The following is a 23,443-nucleotide window of genomic DNA, read 5'->3' on the forward strand; positions in this document are numbered from 1 at the left end:
TGTTCCTCATTCAAATTGTGTTGGATACATTTATTTTCCCCCATATAGCTAGTATGACAAACTCAAAGGATGCATGAGAAGCCCTTCAAAAACATACCAAGGATCTGAAAATATAAGATCATGAGATTTCAAACCCTTCAAAGATATTTTGAAAATTTAAGGATGAGAGAAATTGATTCCACTCATGAGTTTATTACAAGGGCTCAAACTATTATCAATCATCTTAAAACTCAAGGGGAAACTATTAGAGAGAAAAAAGTTGTAGAGAAGATTCTAAGATCTCTTCCTCTAAAGTTTGATACAATTGTCATAGCCATTGAATAGAGTAAAGATACATCTATCTTAAAATTTTAAGAGATAATAAGTTCTTTGCAATCACATGAAGAGTGCATGCAAAATTCAACAAATAATCTAGTGCAAGCATTCCAGTCTTCAGTAAAAAATGAAGCAAAGCCTATAGCCCCTTTTCAATCAAACAAAACTCAAGGTGAGTCTTCTACATCAAGAGTATAAAGTAGAGGACGAGGAAGAGGAAATAATTGCAGAAGAGAAAGAAGTTATAAGGATTTAAGAAGCATCTAGTGCAAATATTGTGAAAAGTGTGGACACTATGAATCTAGATGTAGAAAGAAAAATATGATTTGAATAAGTCAAAATCCAACTATACTAAAGAATCTATTGAAAATGAAAAGCATTCCACATTCTTTACATGCAATTTTGTAAAAATAACTTTATAAGGACATATGGTTTCTTGGTAGTGGGTGCTCAAATCATATGATAGGTAAATCTAATCTCTTTGTCAAATTAGGTGAACTTTTGAGAAGTCAAGTAAAATGTGATGACAAAGAGGTTGATGTTATGGGAAAAGTTACCCTTGTAGTGAAAACTAAGGAAGGAGAAACTATTTATATTGATGACACCTTGGATGTGCACAAGTTAAAGCATAATCATTTGAGTATTGGGTAGCTTGTAACAAAAAATTATAAGGTTGTTTTTTAGAACAATTACTGAAATTTTTTTTATAAATCAACTAACCACCATCTTGTAGCAAACACTTTTATGAAAAAGAATAGATTGTTTCCTCTCACTTTGGTTTCCTCTAATATGCATGCTCTTACGGAAACCACAAATGATTCATGGTTATGGCATCAAAGCTATGGTCATTTCTATTTTCAAGTCTTAAGTTTCTTTCATAAAAAGGAAATGGTGAGAGGACTTCCTACCATTTAGGTAAAAAATGAAGTTAGTTTAGGGTGTACTCTTCATAAAAAACATCAAGAAATTTTTTCGGTGAACAAGACATGGAAGGAAAAATCTCCTCTAGAGCTTGTCCATTCTGACATTTGTGGTGTTATGTAAGAGGAATCCTTGGGTAAGAATATCTATTTTTTTAAATCTTTATTGATGATTTCTCATTCCACACATGGGTTTCTTTTCTTAAGAATAAATATGAAGCACTTGGATGCTTCAAGCATTTTACATCTATGGTAGAAATGAAAAGTGGGTATTTTGTTAAAGTACTTAGAATAGATAGAGGAGGAGAATTCATCTCCAAAGATTTTGCTGATTTATGTGACATTCATGGCATTTAAAGATAGCTTACGACATCCTTTGCCCCCAGAAGAATGGTATTGTGAAAATAAAGAACCATACCATTATGGAGATGGTACAAAGTATGTTAAAGTATAAGAACCTTCCAAATTCCTTTTAGAGATTTGTAGTGGTAACCACAATTTATATTTTGAGTCAAAGCCCCAAAAAAGTTCTTTAGAATATCATTCCAAAGGATGCCTAGAGTGATCACAAGCCCTTAGTAGCTTACTTTCATGTATTTGGTTGCCCTAAATATGTTCATGTTCATGTTCAAAATTAGAAAAGTTTGGATTCCAAATCCCAACGTTGTATCTTTGTGGGATATTTTGATTCACCAAAGGATATACATTTTATGATCCTGACACAAAGCAATGGATAATTAGTCAAGATGTGGTTTTTGATGAAGGGGGATTATGGAAATTGAAGAAAGAAGTTCAAAAATCTACACCATTCATCACGGGTAATGAAGATATTCAAGTCCCTCCTCTCCCATCAAGCTCAAGTGGAACCTCAAGCCTAAGTCCACCAAGTTCCTCTTCAAGTGAAAGTTCAAAATCACTATCTAGTTCAAGTTCCTCACAAAAGGTATGAATTTTAAATGAAATATATCAAATGATTTCTAATGTGAATCTCATCACTAACTTTGCATTGTTAAGTTTCATTCAAGTTGAACCTTATGTGTATGAAGAAGTTGCAACAAAACCAAGGTGGATTGATGCTATGAATGAAGAGATGTATGCTGTTGAGAAAATTGATACATGGGAATTAGTTCCACTTCCAAAAGGCAAATAGGTGATTTTTGTCAAATGGATTTACAAGGTGAAATATCATGCTGATGGTTCCATGAAAAGACACAAAACTGAACTAGTTGCCAAGGGATTCACACAAACACTTGGAGTAGATTATTCAGAGACTTTTGCTCCAGTTGCTAGGTTTGATAAAATTTAAATTATATTTTCTATTTCATGCTAAAAAAAAGTGGTCATTCTATCAAATGGATGTAAAATCAGCTTTCCTAAATGGTTATATCGATGAAGAGGTTTATTTGGATCAATCTATTGGCTATAAAATTTTACAAAAAGAACTTTTGGTTTGCAAGCTAAAAAAAAACTCTATGGGTTGAGGCAAGCACCACATGCTTGGTATGCATGAATTGATAGTTATTTCTTGAAGAAAGGATTCATTCGGAGTCCTTAAGAGCCAACCCTCTATATCCAACATGTTGGCAATAATATTCTAGTTGTGATATTGCTATCAGGATTTAACCTCATGAGAGATGAATTCATATTGAATCACTACTTATGAAACATAGGTCAATGAGTTTGACTCAAGAATCACACAGTTAAATCTTGATGGCAATATCACAATTTCAGTTGCTGTGGAAATTATCTCCTACTTATTGATATTCTAGTTGTTTGCCTTTATGTTAATGATCTCATTTTTACTTGTAATAGCCTATCTCTCATGAAGAAATTAAAAAAAAAATAAAGCAAGCATTTGAGATGTTAGATCTGGGAATTATGCATTATTTTCTTGAGGTAGAGGTGCAACCATAACTTAACAATATATCCATTTCTCAAACCAAGTATGTTGCTGATTTATTGAAGTGGTTTAGAATGATGTCATGCACAACAGTTGCTACCCATGTAGCCCTTGGTGCAAAGTCAACCAAAGATGATCCAAGTCCCCATGTTGATCCTATATTATATAGAAGATTCAACTGTATACTAGTTTCTAAGCTAAAACTTATTGAGCCAAGTTTTATGAGCAGTAGTTCAATCACTCTTTATACAATATTTTCCTCCAAGGTTAAAGCATATTTTGTTTGTAGCACCAATTACTAAACCTTCAATAATTGTTGTGTGTTATGAACTATTCAAAATAAAATATCTCAAGCTTATCAATTGTTAAGTAGGCAATAGTTTCAACAAGTCAAATTGTGATATTGCTATTAAGATCAAACAATGTAGTTTTTGAATCAAACTCATTGATCCAAATTACATAAATAGTAGATCACAAGAACAATCTCTGATGAAAATTGACAAAACTTCTAGCATTTATTGCTTACAAGAATTCATCTTTGAACCAATATTAATAAAACTCTAAAAAAAATTAACTAAAATAGTACATAGTAAACCCATATCACAAATTTTCTATTTATATTTTTAAGGATTCTTTAAATGAACACCTCATAATGAAATAGTTGATTAAACTGATTATTCTTCATTTGAATTGACACATCTGTATTTCAATTTTCTAGGTTATCTCAGTGCCCTTCCAACTCATTTCCCACCTCCCACATAATCAGCCTAGGCGAACAATATACTACTTGCATAGCTAAATACATTGTAAGCTAGACTATTTGATTATGTGTGGATTAGGTTCTACAACTATCCCTCTTGCCAATATGTTGATGAGAATGCTACCAATATGTTGAGTACATATAAAGAGTGGACCACCAGTATTAAGACTACCCAAAAACATAGCTTCTTTCTTGGCCTTCCAGTCTCCACTAAGGCTACCTACAATAGCGATTTCATTCTTGCTAATAAAATCAAATTGTATGTGCTTCCCGAGGTCAAGGAATCTGCCCAATATGGTGGAGTCATGCTCCAGAATGAGTTCTATGATAGTACTATTACCTATTTTTTCCTCCCACCAAAATTTTGAATTTGAATACTTGAGCCCACCCAATAGTCATCTTCCATATTTAAGTATTATTTAAATGGCATGGAAATACAAAAAATAAAACATTTAAAAATTTATCGTATTTCTTTTCTTTCCTATTTTGTTTCTTCTTACCCATAACTTCTCCCATCGTTAGATCTTGCACAGATCTACACTAGGTGCTTTCCCACTTTCTCAAAACAATTGACCTTTACATAATGTGGGAAAGCCCCTTTGTGATGCATTTTAGGTGGGTTTGTCTTCTTTTGTGGGCTACAAGGTTGGTAAGCTACTGGTGAGTTGGTAGTTTGATTGACACCTACTTTCCTGCATTTTTTCTTTTGTCAAACTCGCTAACAATGTGGGCAAGTCCCTGGTGACACATGTCCTATTGATGTCACAGAGGATGTTCACATAGGTTCAAAGGGTATGGGTTATGTACATCATTAGATGCAAATAGATCAAAGGTTGGCGCTTCCCCACAATATGAAGATGTAAGGATATTAAGGAATGCGGGCAAGTGCCTCACTGCCGCATGTCTTTGTGGGACCTATTTCTTGTGTGGGTCACCCAGGTGGTGCTAGTTGGATGCCAAATTGTGTTGAGTAGTTTGTGGGCCCAGAAATTGTATGGGATAGGTGTAGTATAAGGAGGATCTTTCATGATCATTGATCTTATGGAGATCAAAAATTGGCCCTTTCCTACATTCTAGAGATGTATGGAAGTTAAACATTGTGAGAAAGCACCTGAAGGACACATATCCTTATGAGCCTGGAGAGATAATGCTATAGTTAGCATTGGCAGTTAAGGCTAGTAGTTGGGAGACATCGTGGTTAGGAATTTGAAAAGGTAGCACAATTAGTTATGAAGATGTAGTCAAACTCAGGAAGACCTTGTGAGGTGGCTGAAAAAATAAAAGGGCTACTGGCCCATCTGGCCCATTTGGTTGTAAGACTCAGTTGACTTGTTGAATTTGCTAATTGATGAGCCAAAAATAAGGGGAATCAAGTTTTCTTGCACAATTCAATCTTCATGATCGATTCCAACCACTCCTAAGTGAATGCTAAGCCCAATAAACAATAAGAGAACACTCCACCACCTCAATTTATCCATCTACTCAATTAGAATGGTTAATGGTGCCATTTTTTTTGGGCCCTATTTCAACAAATATCAAATTTCATTGTATTTGAATCTGTACCTAGATTAGATTTTCTCCAGATCTTTATCAAGACTTAATGGCAGTCATTATGGAGTAACTTCAGTCAAAAAAGATCTCAATTATGCCTAAGCTATAAAGGAAATTTTTGTAGATTTTGTTCTGGTTGACTCTTCTCTGACTTCTTTGATATTGCTCTACAATTTCATTGTAAATTCCCTTTGCCTCTAAACTGTATGACATTCTACCTTATCTCCTTCAGCCATTGATGTAAAGTGCAAGAAATATTTTCCTTTCATTGGTGTATTGTAGAGATCTACAATCTTGCATGACTGTATCTCTTTTGGCCTATGAATGGTATATACGTTAATCCTCTTTTCCTTGTGTCATTTATTTGGGTTTTTTTGATCTGCATGCGATTGTTAGATTAAAGAAAATTTGGATGTGTATATCTTTTGGTGTCATGATTGTTCAATAGTGCATGTATGGGTAGAGAATGGTTTGAACATTCTATTTTAGTGCATCACCCCCTTAGGTTAGAGTAGGTGGATTTTCTTTCATGCATTCCTTCTCCCTTTTCCTCTCCAAGAGTAGTTAGGTGCATCCTGATAGTAAAGGAAGTCAACCTTCTCTAGAGACTCAACCTCATAGTTCAAGTCCCACATCTAGGAGGTTGTTTCCATGTTTCACAAGGTTGTCCTTAGGTAAAAAATTTGGACAAGGGTGCAAACCTTTGTGACAATAGTTTTTGGCATGCTCTGTGGGACAATATTCAGAAAATTTCAAGTCTACTGGTGTCAAAAGGAAAATATCAAGATTAATATCGAGTAGATAGTACTGGTTTTGGTGTTCAAGCCTTTAACAGATTCATTCTTCAAGTACTTGGTGACTCTGAGCTTCAAATACATCTGGTTCCAGACCAAATTTGTAGTAACTCATGCCCAAAGCTGAAACAAGGGCATCTTCTAGAGGTCAATTTCATTACCAAGAGCTTTAATTTTCAAATCCTAGAAGAAGGAAGGCTAGAGTGTCTTTATCACTAGTTAGGAGTGCAATAGTAACAAATACACCTGCAAGACCCATCTCTACTTCTCCTACTATTAGATCTTAGCCTAGATTTCCATCAACTCATATCAATAGATCACTTGTCTATATGGCACAACCCAGGGCTCATGCTTTTGCCACCTTTAATGGTGGAAGTCCTCTTTTATTGGCCCAAAGACATGACATACCAATAGGTGCACTCAAAAGTATACCAAAGTTTACTGGTGAAACTTCTATCTCTCCCTCATAACACATTCAAGAATTTGCAAATGTTTTTAATATCCATGGTATTACAGAGGATGATGTTGTAGTTAGGCTTCTAGCCTCATCCTTGAAAGGAAAAGCACTACAATGGTATAGAGGTTTGGCTCATGGTACTATAACAAGTTAGGATGGATTAGGAGCAGGATTGTGTAAACATTTTAAAGTCAAAAGTGACCATTTTTCACTTTTAGAATAGTTGACTACTATAAAAAGAGCCCCCCATAAATGTATGACTGATTTCAACTATAGATTTCAAAATACATGGGATAGAATACCTACTTCACTAAAACCTACTCCTGGTAATGCCTTCTTGCATTAACTCAGAGTTTTTAATAGAATACCTACTTCACTAAAATCTAGACTATGGGAGGAGATACCTTTCCTAATGCTTATGACATAGAAATATAGTCAGAAAACATCCTAATACAAGGAGGTAAGCTAGCTCCAAGTCCTCCTATGCCTTTCTTCCCTAATGTTCTAGATCACCAACTAGTAATGGCTCCTCTTCCCACAACTTCCACATCACAATCCCTTACTCTAGTCACTCAAGCTTCCACATCTTCAAAAGGAATAGATGAAATCAAGGAGATGATGCAATCTATGATGCTGAACATAGAGAATGTAGATAACTTCTCTATGATGTAGAAAGTGAGCAGCAAGGTGGTAACTTTAGAGAGACAACAAACTCAAGGTTACAAGGCTCATCAATTGCAATATCAAAACTGTGAATAATGGTAGGCCTCCAAATAATAATCATGGGAACAATTCTTTTGATCAGAATAGGCAGAATAGCCAGGCTTCAACCTCAAATGTAAACCAAAGTAGGGCCATAGTTCCTCAAAACAACATGGCCCAAGATCAGGATTTTTGTCCCTCCTATAACTACTCCTATGCCTATTGGATGTGTCAAAAGGCTGAATCTTATTTGGCTTTGACCATCCAAGAGCCTACAACAAGAAAATCATACAAGGAGGACCCATTTAAAGATGCCTAGCATATACAAGGACAAGGTGATTGCTCCTTTATGAATCATCAAGTGGAGGAACATTTTAATGTAAACCAAGATTCCATTGCTCACAACACTAGGAGAAAAATAAGAGCTATTGAAGATGCTACCCCTCCTCCTCCCAATCATGCCTTAACTCCAAATGCCATACCTCATGAACACGCAGTAAATGATCAATCAAATACCTTCCAATAACAAAGGCAAAATAATGGCAGAAAGGATGTAAGTGATCCTTAGGTTGTTCCATCTCAACCTCCTACAAATGCCACTCCCAAGGCTTCTACCAAAGTACATACTATGCCATTAAGTGTGGTAGAACAAATGAAGAAGACAAATGTGAATATTTCCATGTGGGATGCTATTGCTACTATACCCATGCAAAAGAGGTTTCTACAACAAGAATTGGAAAGTATTGAACCAAAGGATCAGCCACCCTGCATGGAAAGTACCACAAAGCCTAGTACAACCATCAAGGGAGAAATAAATAAGTAAAATATTAGACCCCCTCCATTTTATGTTTCTCTAATTATAGGGGATAAACTAGTCCACAATTGCATGATTGATTCAGGGGCTAGTAGTTTAGTGAGGCCTAGGCATGTTGCTGATGCCTTGGAAATGAAATATGAGCGCATTTTTAGGGATGTATTACAATTGGATGGTAGTACTATCAAGACTATAGGGATCCTTAGGGATGTGGAAATGGCACTACATGCATGCCCTAGTTGTACTATAACTCAAGATATATCCATTATTGGTGTCAAGCAACATTTGGCCATCTGTCTGACAAGAGACTTCATTGCCCAAATAGGTGGTTACATATCTTTTGATTGGTCATATATGTCTTTTAGAACAAGATATGGGACCAAAGCTTCAATCGAAGTAGAACCTATAACCCTCCATCATACTAAACCCTACACCCCTAATCTCATCAACATGAATTGCACTATCCTAGAAATGGATGAGAATGACATAATGAATGAGCCTACTACTTCCCTAGTAGAGATACCTAATTTTCTCTTAGATGAATGGGCTAATGTATATCAATTTGGTCCTATGTCAGAAACGCTTCAGATAGGTCTTAGTACATATTGTATATTAGAGAAGGATGCTCTAGTTCCCAATCTTATGGAGACTAAAGAAGATGTGAGTGGGATAAGGAGTATGTACTTTGATGGCTCAAGGAATAAGAATGTATCAAGGGTTGGTGTGATGTTGATTTCTCCTGCACAAGTAAGGTACTACTTCTTCTTTAGGCTCTAGTTTAGTTTCACTAATAATGTGGTTGAGTATGAATCCTTTATTCAGGGTCTCCTACTTGCTCAAAAAAGAGGAATACAAGCTTTAAGTGTATATGGAGATAGTGAGTTGGTGGTTAATCGAGTGAGAAATTAGAATATCACCAAGAAAAGTTTCTCAAGTCTTATAAACATAGGGTATGAGATTTTCTTGAGGGTTTGGATGCATTTAATATTCAAAGCATCCCTAGAAAAGAAAATAGATATGTTGATAGACTTGTGGCAATAGGTGCATCTCATGATGTGCTAGGGAATATTGAGGAGAAGAAGAAGCAACAAATCAAAATGGTAGTAAGGCCTGCCATCCCTAACAAAAAATTCCATTGGTAAGTGTTCGAATTTGATGAACAAATTGTAAGCTTTTTACAAAATGAAGTAGCATTTTTAGATAAAAACCAGTCAAGACTGTAGGATCAGTGTCGTGATCAAATCATTAATCTTAGTTCCAAAAAAATTGCCTAAGGGCCTCATTACCTTAGAGAGTGTTTTCAATCCTAATGACCAAGCAAGAGGCAGAGTCATGAACTTAGCTACTGATGAAGACAATCACATCCTAGTCATGGTTGCTAATGGAAAATCCTTAAACATGGGGAAGGTATGTTCTGAGATTGAGCAAGAAAGTTTTATTCATCTATGTCAAGAATTTAATGATGTATTTGCCTGGATGTATGATGATTTAAAGGGGTTTGATCCAAGGTTGTTTCAGCATACCATAGATTTAATTGATAATGTCAAACCAGTAACACAAAAATAGAGGCCAATGAATCCCAAAATTGAACCCTTAATGAGAAAGGAGCAATCCAAATTGATTGAGGCCAATATAATTTTCCCCATCAAGAACTTGTCATGGGTAGCAAACCTTGTCCCTGTTAAGAAAAAGAATGGAGAAATTAGACAGTGTGTGGACTTTAGAGACCTTAACCAAGCTTCCCTTAAAGATCACCATCCTCTCCCTTCCATGGAGTAGATTTTGTCCAATGTTAGTGGTTCAAAGAGGTTTTCATTTCTTGATGGATTTTTTGGCTACAATCAAGTGCTAGTCAAAGAGTCTGATAGGTACAAGACTACATTTACCACCAAATGGGGTACCTATGCTTATTGTAAGATGCCATTTGGGCTAACCAATGTAGGCACTACATTTTAGAAGGAAATGGAGATGGCATTCAAAGGTGCGATTGAAAAGTTTGTATTAGTTTACCTTGATGATATCATAGTATATTCAAAGAATGTAGAAGATCATTTTGATCATTTAAGATAGGTGTTCTTAATGTGTAGAGAGTTTGGGGTATCCCTTAACCCAAGAAAGTATGTCTTTGCTACCAATCAATGAAAATTATTAGGACACATTGTATTTGAGGATGGTTTAACCATTGATCCAGAAAGAACAAAATAATTAGTTGCTCTCCCTCTTCCTAAACATAAGAAAGAGTTGCAAAGTTTCCTTGGTAGGATAAATTTTGTGAGAAGATTTATCCCTAATCTTGCTACCATGGTAAAATCCCTTATAGCTATGCTCAAGAAAAGTATGGTCCTTGCATGGACCAAGGAAGGGAAGGAAAGTTTTGAAGAGATTAAGGTAGCCATAGCCTCAGCCCCTACTCTCATTAATCAAAATTTTGAAAAGGATTTCATCTTTTATACCTTTGGTGGTGAGTCAAGCATTTTCGCTATCTTGAATCAAACAAATGATAAAGATGAAGAGCAGCCCATAGCCTTCTTTAGTGGAGGGCTTAAAGAGTATGAAGACAAATACAACTATGTAGAGAAGCAAGCCCTTGTAGTCATTAGAGCTTTAAATAAATTTAGACACCTCTTGTCTCATAATAAAATTCATCTATTAGTACCCAATGTGTGTGTGAAAGATTTCCTTTTGAGCAAAGATATTAGTGAGAAGAGAGCTAGTTGGATTACTAAAGTAATGGAATATGATGTTGACATCTAGATCACCAAGTTGGTAAGAGGGGAAGGGTTGTGTAAATAGATGATATCATATCAAGAACTAGATGAGGAAGTCACTATGTTACTAATAGAACAACAAGAGACAAGAAATGATGACCCAAGGAATTGGATGGATGATATGAAGAATTTCTTATTAGGCAACGAATATCCTCAAGGATTAGATAGAACTAAAAGGAGATAATATAGATTATAGTCAATTCCTTATGTCATAGTTGATAGTATCCTTTTTGAGAAAGATTTTAATGGAACCCTATTAAGATGTATTGACATAGACCAAGTTGAAAGAATGATCAAAGATCTTCATGATGGTTTTGATGGTGGCCACTTCTTAGAAAGGACAACTGTAATGAAGGTCATGAGGGCTAGTTACTACTAGCCATCCCTATTCTATGATTGTCATAGGTATGTGAGAAAGTGTGAAAAATGTGCCTTCTTCTTTGGTAAGAAAAATCTTATAGCTCTTCCTCTTTATCCTATTTAGGTGGACCAGCCTTTTGCTCAATGGGGATTGGATTTCATAGGCCCTATCAATCCTTCTTCTAGTTCTAGTCACAAATGGATTTTAGCTACTACAGATTACTTCACTAGATGGACAGAGGCAGTTGCATCAAAGGATGCCAAAAAATCTTTAGTTGTTGAGGTCCTTGATGAAATTGTGACTAGGCTTGGTGCCCCTTCAACCATTATTTCAGATAATACAAAATATTTTGTAGGAGCTTAGATTTGTGCATGGGTAGCTGACCACAATATCTACTTGAGCACATCTTCAAACTACTATCCTCAAGGCAATGGTTTGGCTAAGTCATCCAACAAAAACCTAATTAGGATTATGAAAAGAACTATAGAGGATAACCAGAGGTGTTGGCATCAAAAGTTGAGGACTACACTATGGGTTGACAGAATAACACCTAAGAGGTCAATAGGAAATTCACCATTTATGTTGGTATATGGCAGAGAAGCAAGGCTTTCAATTTCATTAGAATTCCCATCCTTAGAACTAGCTCATCAGCTAGAGCTAATTGAAGATGATGCCATGATACTGAGAATGGCAAAGCTGATGGAGCTAGAAGAGAAAAGAAGTTAGCCATGCAGACCCTAGAAACACATCAGCAATAGGTGAAAGAGAGCTTTGACAAGAAGGCTAGGGTTAGAATCTTCAGAGAAGGTGATTTGGTTTTGAAATGGGATGCAGACAGGGAAAAATTAGGAAGACACTCAAAATTTGATGCACTATGGAGTGGCCCCTATGTGATTATCAATTGCAAGCAAGCTAATGCTTTTCAATTAAGCAAGCCTTGTGGTGAAATTTTTCCTATCCTAGTCAATGGGATCCATCTCAAACCATGTTTCTAGTAGGGATTGAGGTTTCATATACATAGGTAGCTTAGTTTTGTTTCTGTTGTTTTCCAGCTTTCCATGAAGTGCATGAGCACATGTGTTTTGTTGAGTTTGTAGATGAGCAGAGACAAAGATTCAATGTTTTACTACTGTAGAGGTAGGGTTATGGTTTCATAATGCATGAGATCTACATTTTTTATGACTCTATGGCCCAAAGGATGAATAAGGTCACTGGTTATATGCATAGCTGACTTGCATTCCCCCCGAGTCACCATAAATGTTACCTATTTTTGCCTCTCACCAAAATTTTGAATTTGAATACTTGAGCCCACCCAATAGTTATCTTCCATATTTAAGTATTATTTAAATGGAATGGAAATACAGAAAATAAAACATTTAAAAATTTATGGTATTTCTTTTCTTTCCTATTTTGTTTATGCTTACCCCTAACTTTTCCCATCGTCAGATCTTCCACAGATCTACAACGGGTGCTTTCCCACTTTCTTAAAACAAAAAACCTTTACATAATGTGGGGAAGCCCCTTTGTGACACATGGTAGGTGGGTCCATCTTCTTTTGTGGGCCGTAAGGTTGGCAAGCTACTGGTGAGGGGGTAGTTTGATTGGCACCCACTTTCCCACATTCTATCTTTTGTCAGACTTCCTAAAAATGCAGGCAAGTGCCTTGGTGACACATTTCCTAATGATTTCAGGGAGGATGTTCATGTAGGTTCAAAGGGTATGGGTTATGTACACCATCTGATGCAAACAGATCAAAGGCTGGCACTTCCCTATAATATGAAGATGTAAGGATATTAAGGAATGTGAGCAAGCACCTCACTACCACATGTCTCTGTGGGACCTATTTCTTGTGTGAGTTTCCAAGGTGGTGCCAGTTGGATGCCAGGTTGTGTTGAGTGGTTTTTGGGCCCAAAAATTGTATGGGACATGCACAATACAAGGAGGATCTTTCACAATCCTTAATCTTATGGATCGATCAACGATCAACACTTTTTGCATTCTGGAGATGTAAGGAAGTTAAAAATTGCAGGAAAGTGCTTGAAGGACACATGTACTTATGGGCCTAGGGAGATAACATTGTAATTAGCATTGGTAGTTAAGGTTGGCAGTTGGGAGACATCATGGTCAAGGTTTTGAAAAGGTGTTGTAGTTAGTTATGAAGATGTGGTCAAACTCAGGAAGACCTTGCGAGGTGGCTAAAAAAATAAAAGGGCTATTGGCCCACGTAGCCCATTTGGGTTGTAAAACTCAGTTGAATTGTTGACTTTTTTGACTGATGAGCCAAAAATAAGGGGAATTAGGTTTTCTTGCACAATCAGATCTTCATGATTTATTCTATCCCGAGTGAATGCTAAGCCTAGTAAACAACAAGAGAACACTCCACCACCTCAGTTTACCCATCTACTCAGTCAAAATGGTTAATGGCACCATTTTGGTCAAGGCCCTATTTCAACAAATATCAAATTTCATTATATTTGAATCTGTACCTAGATCAGATTTTCTCCAGATCTTTATCAAGACTTAATGGTAGTGGTTGTGGAGTAACTTCAGTCAGAAAAGATCTCAGTTATGCCTGAGCTATAAAGTTATTTTTTGTAGATTTTGTTTTGGTCGACTCTTCTCTAGCTTCTCTTATATTGCTTTGCAATTTTACTATAAATTCCCTTTGCCTTTGAACTATATGACATTCTACCTTATCTCCTTTAGCCATTGATGTAAAGTGCAAGAACTATTTTCCTCTCATTGGTGTATTTTAGAGATCTGCAATCTTGCATGACTGTATCTCTTTTGGCCTATGAATGGTATATAAGTGAATCCTCTTTTCCTTGTGTCATTCATTTGCGTTTTCTGATTTGCGTGTGATTGTTAGATTAAAGAAAATCTGGATGTGTATATCTTTTGGTGTCATGATGGTTCAATAGTGCATGTATGGGTAGAGATTGGTTTGAACACTCTATTTTGGTGCATCACCCTCTTAGGTTAGAGTAGGTCGATTTTCTTTCATGCATTCCTTCTCCCTTTTCCTCTCCAAGAGTAGTTAGGTGCACCCTGATAGTAAAGGAAGCCAGCCTTGTTTAGAGACTCAACCTCAAAGTTCAAGTCCCACTTCATGCTGGTTCAACTTAGGGGACAAGAAGTAGGTGAGAGATAGAAGTTGTTTTGAATTAGTTAAGTAAAAAGATGGGAAACAAATGCACCATATGTTTTAGTGAAACCTATTTATTTAAGCAAAGATTAAAATAGATCAAAATGGGACTCTAAACTAGATAGATTAATTAAAATAATTTTCTTAGTAGTAAAATTAAAAATCATTACATGATTAAATAAACATGAATTATTTAATTATCAAACAAATAGTATAGATGAATTTAATTTGTGATGAAATTTTTTATATGTATACATGGGGGTACTAGAACTTAGGTATGCAAAATTAGTTCTACAATATTCATGCTACCAAGCTTGTATTTTTTGCTTCTTTATTACCTAATAGTTATTACTACTAATCAACTATTGCATACAAACTCTAATAGACCAAGTACAAGGCATTCTTATTTTAGCTGAACTTCTCATTTTACCACTACAATGATAAGGAAAGGGAGAAGTTTGATTCTCAAAAAATTAGATATATTCCCTTGCTATGTTAATGTCTCCTCAACATTTAAAAATACATTATTTCTAATTTGTTATATTTATTTTTATAATAGGACAATATGGAGGTGAATGACAAAAGGAAGGTAATAACCTACAATGCAAAAAAGGCTTGCTTGACAATGATTGGATATCAAATGATAGGGACCCACCTTTATAGTAGTCTTAGCCCTCACAACCATAGATGACCTTTAGATATAACAACCTTTATGTATTAATGAATACTTAAGGATGAAATAATAATCCATACAAAATAAGAACAAAAAAGAATAAAAGTGTCAACTTTTGTTCTCATAATACACACTTTAGGTATGGAAAACTACCACACTCTTCATACTAATATATACTAAACATTTAGAAATCCATAAATCATAATCTCATTCCTTGCATTTACCCTAAAAAGTGTTAGCTTAGGTATGCAAAATTAGTTTGGCAATATTCATACTACCACGATTTTAATGTCTCTTCTTGAATGTCTAATAGTTATAGCTAGTAATCAAATATTACATACAAGCTTTGATAGAGAAAATTATAAGGTTTGATCATTTGACAAAACTTTCCACTTCACTGCTACATTGAACACGAAAGGGAGAAGTACAATGTTTAATTTGCTTCTAAAAAAAAAGGTATATTCACCCATAGTGTTAATGTCTCCTCAATATCTACAAATATATTATTTCTAATTTGTTACATTGATTTTCAAGCTAGGATTATTTAGAGGCAACTAATAAAATAAAGGCAATAGCCAATAGTACAAAACAATCTTGTAAATGCAAGTATAAATCAAAATGAGTTGTAAAAATTGACTCTATCACAAAAAAATCATCATGGTTATTCAAAATTAAAGGGGAAAAATGAAAGATTTACTATTGCAATATTTCATTCATACACTAGGGAAAGTTAACTAAAGGCATAACTCACTTTCTTCATACTCAAATTAGGCATTCAAGATTATCTTTAAAATGTACAAAATGAGTCCTTCCTCCAAGATATGTCATTAGAATAGACTTAGTATGTGTCACATCAAATAGAAATGACATCATTCACAACATCTTCCATTATATGCAATTTCACACCTCATATTTCTCCATCCAAACCTCATGACTTCACAAACATGTATGAAAAAGAAATTGTAGAACTATATAAAAGCTAGTCTTTATAATTATATGTTTCAAACATTAGTTACAACAACCCATTGTAATCATCTCTTTACATATTTCTTATTGCATTATAAAACAATTGTACATATTCAATTGAAACATATATAAACTATTACTCTCACATTTAGGGTTAATACATAGTCTTGTATCCAACAATAAATATATTTGGCTTTATGTTGGATAATAAAAAACAAATATCATGTCCAAATAGTATAATTAAAAAATTATATTTTGATGAATATGACAACTATATTGATATTAAATAAATGTTTACTATGTTCACATTTATAAATAATCAAAATAACATTTGCAAATGATACTTATTTTTAAAAATTTCTCTAAAAAAACTCATCATAAAAGAAAATTTCATTCTTATTATATAATAATGTTTCCCTCTAAATTGTATAGTATAAAATAATGATGACATAAATTCTTATCAATGACAAAAAAGTACTCCAACATAGACTATGTACAATGGCACAATATTATTACACTAACTAAAATAATTTTTATATTTGGATCATGCTTGGTGAATATTTTATATTAATAAAGTATTATTAATTATTTTTTCATTCAAATATTTTCAAATGGATTGATGTTTAGAATAACTGGGGGGGGCAGGGGGGGGTGAATCAGTTACTCAAGGTCCACAAGTACTATTTGAACAATCAAAACATTAAACATTTGATGAAGGGTGCTCCCCTTGAAACTATAAACTCATAACAGAAACAAAGAAACAACAAAAAATGCGAGAACAAAATATGGACTTCTTATTTTTACTACAAATGTAGAATTACAGAATTCAAAAGTACAATATGCTAACCCACATGGGTGCCTTCATTATAGTTATCTGCAAAACTAAGCTGTGAACTACTACCCAGAGTTGTTTTAGATAATGTTCATGCTTTTTATAAATAGGCAATTTTATACCACCCAGGAAGGTTCTAGGCATTGAAACTTAATACCTAGGGTTGATAGACCCTAACAATACATATAGATTCAGCTAAATACATCTTTGACAATTCTTTTAGATATTTTAGGTAGCCCAACTTTGAAAGGCCATAACTCATGAATTGTTGCTCTGATTGGCTATTACACCCATGTTTTGGAAACTCCAACTCTTGAGCTACAACCTCAAAACTACACCAATGCCCTTCCATTGAGTTTTTTGACCTCATCTGGGCACTCTAAGGCCTCCAATAGTGAGCTTGAAGATTTTTCTGCATGTACCAAAAATCAAAAATAACTTCCCCAATATTTAGGCTTGAGCAATAAGATTTTTATGGTTGGCTTATAACTCTAAAATGAACCTTCTTGTAGAAAATGAGAACATTCTGAGCTCGTATGAGAAACTTTCTAAAATATAAAATTCCCATAAATAGTAACCCCCCTATCTACTAGCCTTTATTAAAAAAGAAAAGGTTGAAAATCAAATATTTTTGGGTGATGCAAGATTGCTCTTACATCTAGGATGCTCCTGCATCAGACACCTAGGGTAATTTGAGAAGTGACTTCGTCATGTCTCAAGTGTTTAGAGGAAAACCAATATGATTAACCTCCTCCTTTCCTAGCCATGATGAATCCTTTATAGGCCTCCCTTTCCATTTGATCAGATATTCCTCATAATTCTTAGTCCTTGTACTTTTGCCAACACGAATGTCCAGTATCTCCTCAATCTCCTTTGTAACTAAAGTAGCTACTAGAATACTCTACTATGCTTCTGTAACTTCATCTCCATTGACCTCCTTCATAATACTCTATGAAATCTAAAATATTAAATACTAGTGAAATATTCAATTCAGCAAGAAACTCCACTTCATAAGAATTTCCAAAATCATGTCTTTTCATTATCTTGCATGGTCCAAACTTCTTCATCTTTAGCTTAAATTATGTACCCACTAGAAAATATTCATTTCTCAAATGAACTATTGTGGTTTCACAATGCATGCCCTATTTAACTTAGAAATGGGGACCCCCTATTTTATTTTTGGCTTTTTGGATCCTTAGTTTTGGGTCCAAGTCTTTTTCTAGTGTTTTTCGACCTAATTCGGGTCTCGGTTAGAAAACCTAGTCTTCGAAAGTCAAGTTTCTGAGGGAAGAAGTCTTTTTGCAAAATAAAAAAGTGCACTAGAGCACCTCAATAGGTGGACTTGTGCACCAAAATTTTATCAAGAAAACACTCGCAAAGGTAGGTGTGTAGCGATGTAGTTGTGCACCCTCCCTTTTTTCTTCCCACTTCTTTCACTTTGTCTTCACTAAAATTTCATGGCATAGCTTTGCACCTCAACTGGTGCATTCTTACTTTTCTCCTCACTCCACTTTCCCACCTACAGTCAAACACTGATTAAACAATGTTAAAATAACCCAAGGGTGCACAGTAGCACACCTAATTAGGTGCACTACTATGCATTTTTTATAATTAATCAACAAAAAACTTAAACAAAAATAGTTTTTTGGGTTTTTTTTGTGTCATCTTTAGGGTTTGGATTAATTGATGTTTTCCACTTTTTAGATTAATGTTTGCTTCTTTGTACAGATAAAAAAGGCATCCTTAACTTGTCGAGGTCATAAATTTTGACCTAGAGCTTGAAATTTAAAATTGTTTACATCGTTGGAAAGAACTAAAAATTGAATATCAGTCCCAAAAACAATGAGCCTTCAACTACCCATTTTTAGGGACTCATGAAGGTTTCAAATTGAAATTTTGAGTAGAAGACCTTTGAAAAAGCCAGTTAAAAATGCCTATAATTTTTTTTGAAAAGTTTCAAACATTTGATCATTTTGGATAATCTAGATCACCTAGTCTCTCACTGGGAAGGATAGGGTAGTTGGACAGAAGAAAAAGATTAAAGATACACAGATTAGACACATAACTAGAATAGGTTCCTCATCTTATGCAAATATTAATGACAAGATTAAACATGGGTTCCTTGGGATTTTAGATAGAAGAAGTAGAAGGATTTTAAATGTATGAAAGTTTTTGGCTATAAAGAGGGTATAAATCATCAAAAGAGGGAAAAGTAAGTACACAAAAATTATCTAAAACCCCACTTGAGAAAAACCTAAAAATCATTTTCAAAATTGAGAACTTTGATTTTTTGGTGAATTGAGCACCTTGCTCTAATTTCATGCTACTGTGCAAGGTGCACTTCTTCTAAGGTGAACTGGTGTGCTTTTTAAATGGTGTTTCAAAAGATTTTGAAGGGTTTAGAGGTGTGCTAGTGCACTTTTTCAATGGTGTTTTGAGGATTTTGAAGGGTTTAGAGGTGCATTACTGTGCCAGGTGCACAAGTGTGCTTTTTGTAATAGTGTTCTGGAAGACTTTTGAAGAAGTTTCTAGTGATGAGGATATCAAAACAGGCATTCAGAATGGAAGAAGCTTTATTGGAGCTTGGTGTAAAACTTAAAGGTTTTGCAAAAACTTGTATAGAAGTGGGAAAATATAGCTAGAAAGTGAAAGACACATATAACACCTTAGATTTTCCATATGCAACTCAAGTCATTGATATAATTGAGAAATTCAAGAGAAAATATCCAAACATAGCTTTGGTATAAAGGGGAACAAAACCAAAAAACTAGAATTTCAATTTTGAAACTTAGTGAAAATTATGCATATTTTTGCCTTTGAGGTAGATTTTGAAGAATTTAGAGGTGTGTTGGTGGGTTGGTGCATTTTTTCAATGTTTTGGAAGATTTTGAAGAATTTAGAGGTGCATTGGTGCACTTTTTCAATGTTTTGAATGATTTTGAAGAAGTTAGAGGTGCACTAATAGTTAACTGCCAGTTCCAAATTTAGAGCTTTCCATGCATCAAAAACACATTCTAATAGTAGTTTAACTCCAATAGACACTTAATGAAGATGGATCTCCTATTTTTGGCACTTCCAAACACTCCTACATCAACTAAAGTCTCTCTTTCTAATTTCCTCATTTTTTCTTTGTTTTAAGACATGTAAAGGCTCATGCATCCAATGAATGATACAAATATGGATGGAGTCCTACTAAGCACGAGCTAAAGAGTCAGTTTGTACATAATTAGATTTTTTTTACTAGTTTAGAAGCATATGTTTGCATAAAGAGATCCCTCACTCTCAACACAAATTGAGGAGACAATTTCTTATAAATTCAGGAATGTAATATGTATGTCAAGCTACCATTAGTTTGCTATAATATTATGCTTTTGGTGCTCGCATTTGGAGTGTGGTGATTCTTTCCTAAATGTGTCATATTTTTGTGAATGTATGTTCATGGAATTGTGATTGAGCCAAAAGTTTATTACATTATTTCTGGTTGTGCGATCCTTTAATTTAGGTGTTTGCAATGGTTTGATGAATTTCATTGATGTATCTAGCTTGAGAAGAAATCACCAAATTGTGCCTACATAACTCTTTGTCTCGCATGAGAAAACTTTTTTTGGCCTTGTGATTTGATGAAGAGTGAAACATCATATGATTATTAAGTTTCCCATTGATGATTACTTAAGTAGAATCAAGGAAGCACTGCTCCTATTTTCATTGGTTACCTACCAATTTCTTTAAAAGCTTAACTTGTAGATGTGTTGTTTCCATAGCTTATGTCCATTAGGATTTTACTTTCATGTTATTTTCTTTAAAGTTCTTGTTATTTTCTTTACTAACCCCTTGTTAAATTAGGAATTCATATTAGTTGCATTGTTAGATTGCATTCATTGGAAAACATATAAAATACAAAAACATAGTTCTTTTTTGCATGTTTTATTTTGAAGCATTGAATAGATTCTACATCTCATCTAAAATTTAATGAACCAAAAAAGGCCTCCTCATGAACTAAAACATTTATCTTTAACTGAGCAAATTTTATTAAGTTGCAAGATCACCCAGAACCTTCGAGTTAATTCACAACATTGACTTTTCAAGAGAGGAGTTCGAAAGAATTCCTACCGTTTATCATCGTGCATAGTAATAGCTCAACAAAAGTGGTGCTAGGAAGGCCTTAAAACAATTTGGCTTGAAAAACTCAAGTTGCTATTTGAAAACTCTACAATTAAAAATAAAAAAGTCTGTGAAATTTTAGGAGGTGCATAGGTGCACTATTTTGAGAAAGTATTCTTATTTAGAGGTGCGCTTTTCTAGAATAAACACAAGTTCCTAAAAATCATTCACTTTCACAAGCATCATAGTGATAAAGGGATTCTAGGAACTCCACTCATTCATATTACACATTCCATCATCATCGTTCACTTTACATTCTACTTCACACATTCCCATTATTATGCACCATGTCTTTCTTCAATGCCCAAAGTTCACCTTTGAATCTAACTGGTCCATTTCATGACTTGCCCAAAAATCCTAAATTTTTTTTCCCATGATTCATCTATGGAGAATCATGAAAAATAGAAGGTCATGTTAAAATTTTCAAGGAGATCTATAATCAAAACAATATTTAGCATATGGATGTGGTATGCCACCTTTTTCCTTACACTTTGGGGGAAACATAATTCAATTGGTACCTCAATCTTTCACTGGCATCTATAAGGGATTGGAACTCTTTTGAGAGAAAGTCTATAGAAAAATTCAAGATCTATATTGATCCAACTATCATACATCATCAGTTCATTTTAATTAAGAGGGATCCACAAGAGACTATTTCACAGTTTAATCATTGCTTCTATAAGATGTATAAAAGAATGGAGTTTCTATACACTGTACCATGATAGGCTGCCATCCATATCTATTTTGGGACAATGGATTCATTAACTTCTATTTTTCTAAGAAGGATCCCACCTAGTGACATTTATACCATTGAAAAGTTCTTCGGAGAGGCTATTGCATTCACGAAGCATGTTACTATTGCTCCAATGCCAACAATTACATACTTAGGGTATGAGCCCCAAAAGACTATATTATTTGGGAAAAAGACTTCTCCACCTGCTAAATTCAAGAACAATATGGGTAGAGAGTTTAAGGCCATGAAGGAAATGATGTCTCTTTTATCCTATGAACTCATCAAAATAAAGTTGAATTCCTCACGAAATCAAGGAAATCATCCAAGACAACTTTCTACCCAAAATGATTATTCTCAAAGTCAGAGCAAGAATATTGGCTTTTACAATAACATCAAAAATGAGAATAATGGTATTATAGGTACGAGACTAGGTAAAAATGGATATGGGCACAATAATGTTTTGGATCAGCCTTCCCAAATCATGGAGGACCAACTTTTGCAGTTTAGTGCAATGGTGTTTGAATCATGTGATAAAGTTGTAGGAGGACAAAATGATGAAGATGATCAAGAGGAGTTTGTGTTCCCATTCAATGAAAAAATTATTTCAAGTTTTGATGTTTCAATAAGTGTGGAGATGCCAATAAATTTGAGGATGTGAAGTTTTTTGAAGTTCCAAAACTCCATGAAGTTGCAGAAAGAGATGGAAATTTAGAAGATCTCAAGGTTGGTGAGATTTTTGAATTAGGAGGTCATCAAGATGAAGATTCCAATTCTTCCTACTATGATATTGATTCCTTGTTGAATAATGATAAGATACCTCCCTCATAACAAGATTTGTCATTAGAAGAGATGGATAGAATGATCAATTTGGTCTCAAGCTTGACTGAGGAAATGTTTATTTGTAGGTATTCTACACATATATCAAAGCATGCAATAAATGAGTAATGTAGAATCCATCCATTTGGGTTCCATTTAGAAGAAAGTTGTCCTGATTTCTTGTTAGCTTGGGAGATTACAATGGAGGGAAAGTATGGTTTTGGATAGGCTTCTTTGGGATATGATGTAGAAAGCATCTTGGTCAATGATAGTAATTAATCTTGTAATTTGAAAGGAAGGCTAGTGATTGATTTTCCTAACCTAGAGTGTTTTCATGTGCACGTGAAGTTGTGGAACATGAGATGAGACAACTAGAAAGAGAGATTATAATGTTTGAGTGTACCCCTATGGTGGGAGACTCACTATATCAGGTGATATATTTTTATTATCCCTTTTAGTTCAATGGTTTTCAATTTGAATATGATGCTAAAGGTAAGAGAAGTTGTTTTTGGATTAATCATGGTCATGGAGAGTTACACAACTTCTAATTTTGTGTGATTTGTGCTTAGAATTTGAACCAAGATTGTACAAATTTTATTTTTCTGAGTACAAAAACAAATCAGCTTTTCTTAGGACAATATGGGGTGGTTCATTAGTATTGCACATCATGAGAAATCTATTAACAACCACCCCACATTCTTATTATTTAAGGTTTTCTATAGATAAATTTTTGTTTATAATTATTTTTTGTTTTTCTTAGTTTTTTTTAGTCTTT

The sequence above is a fragment of the Cupressus sempervirens genome, chromosome 4, assembly GCF_028749045.1.
Source record: "Cupressus sempervirens isolate cs-2001-9-10 chromosome 4, ASM2874904v1, whole genome shotgun sequence".
Lineage (NCBI taxonomy): Eukaryota > Viridiplantae > Streptophyta > Pinopsida > Cupressales > Cupressaceae > Cupressus > Cupressus sempervirens.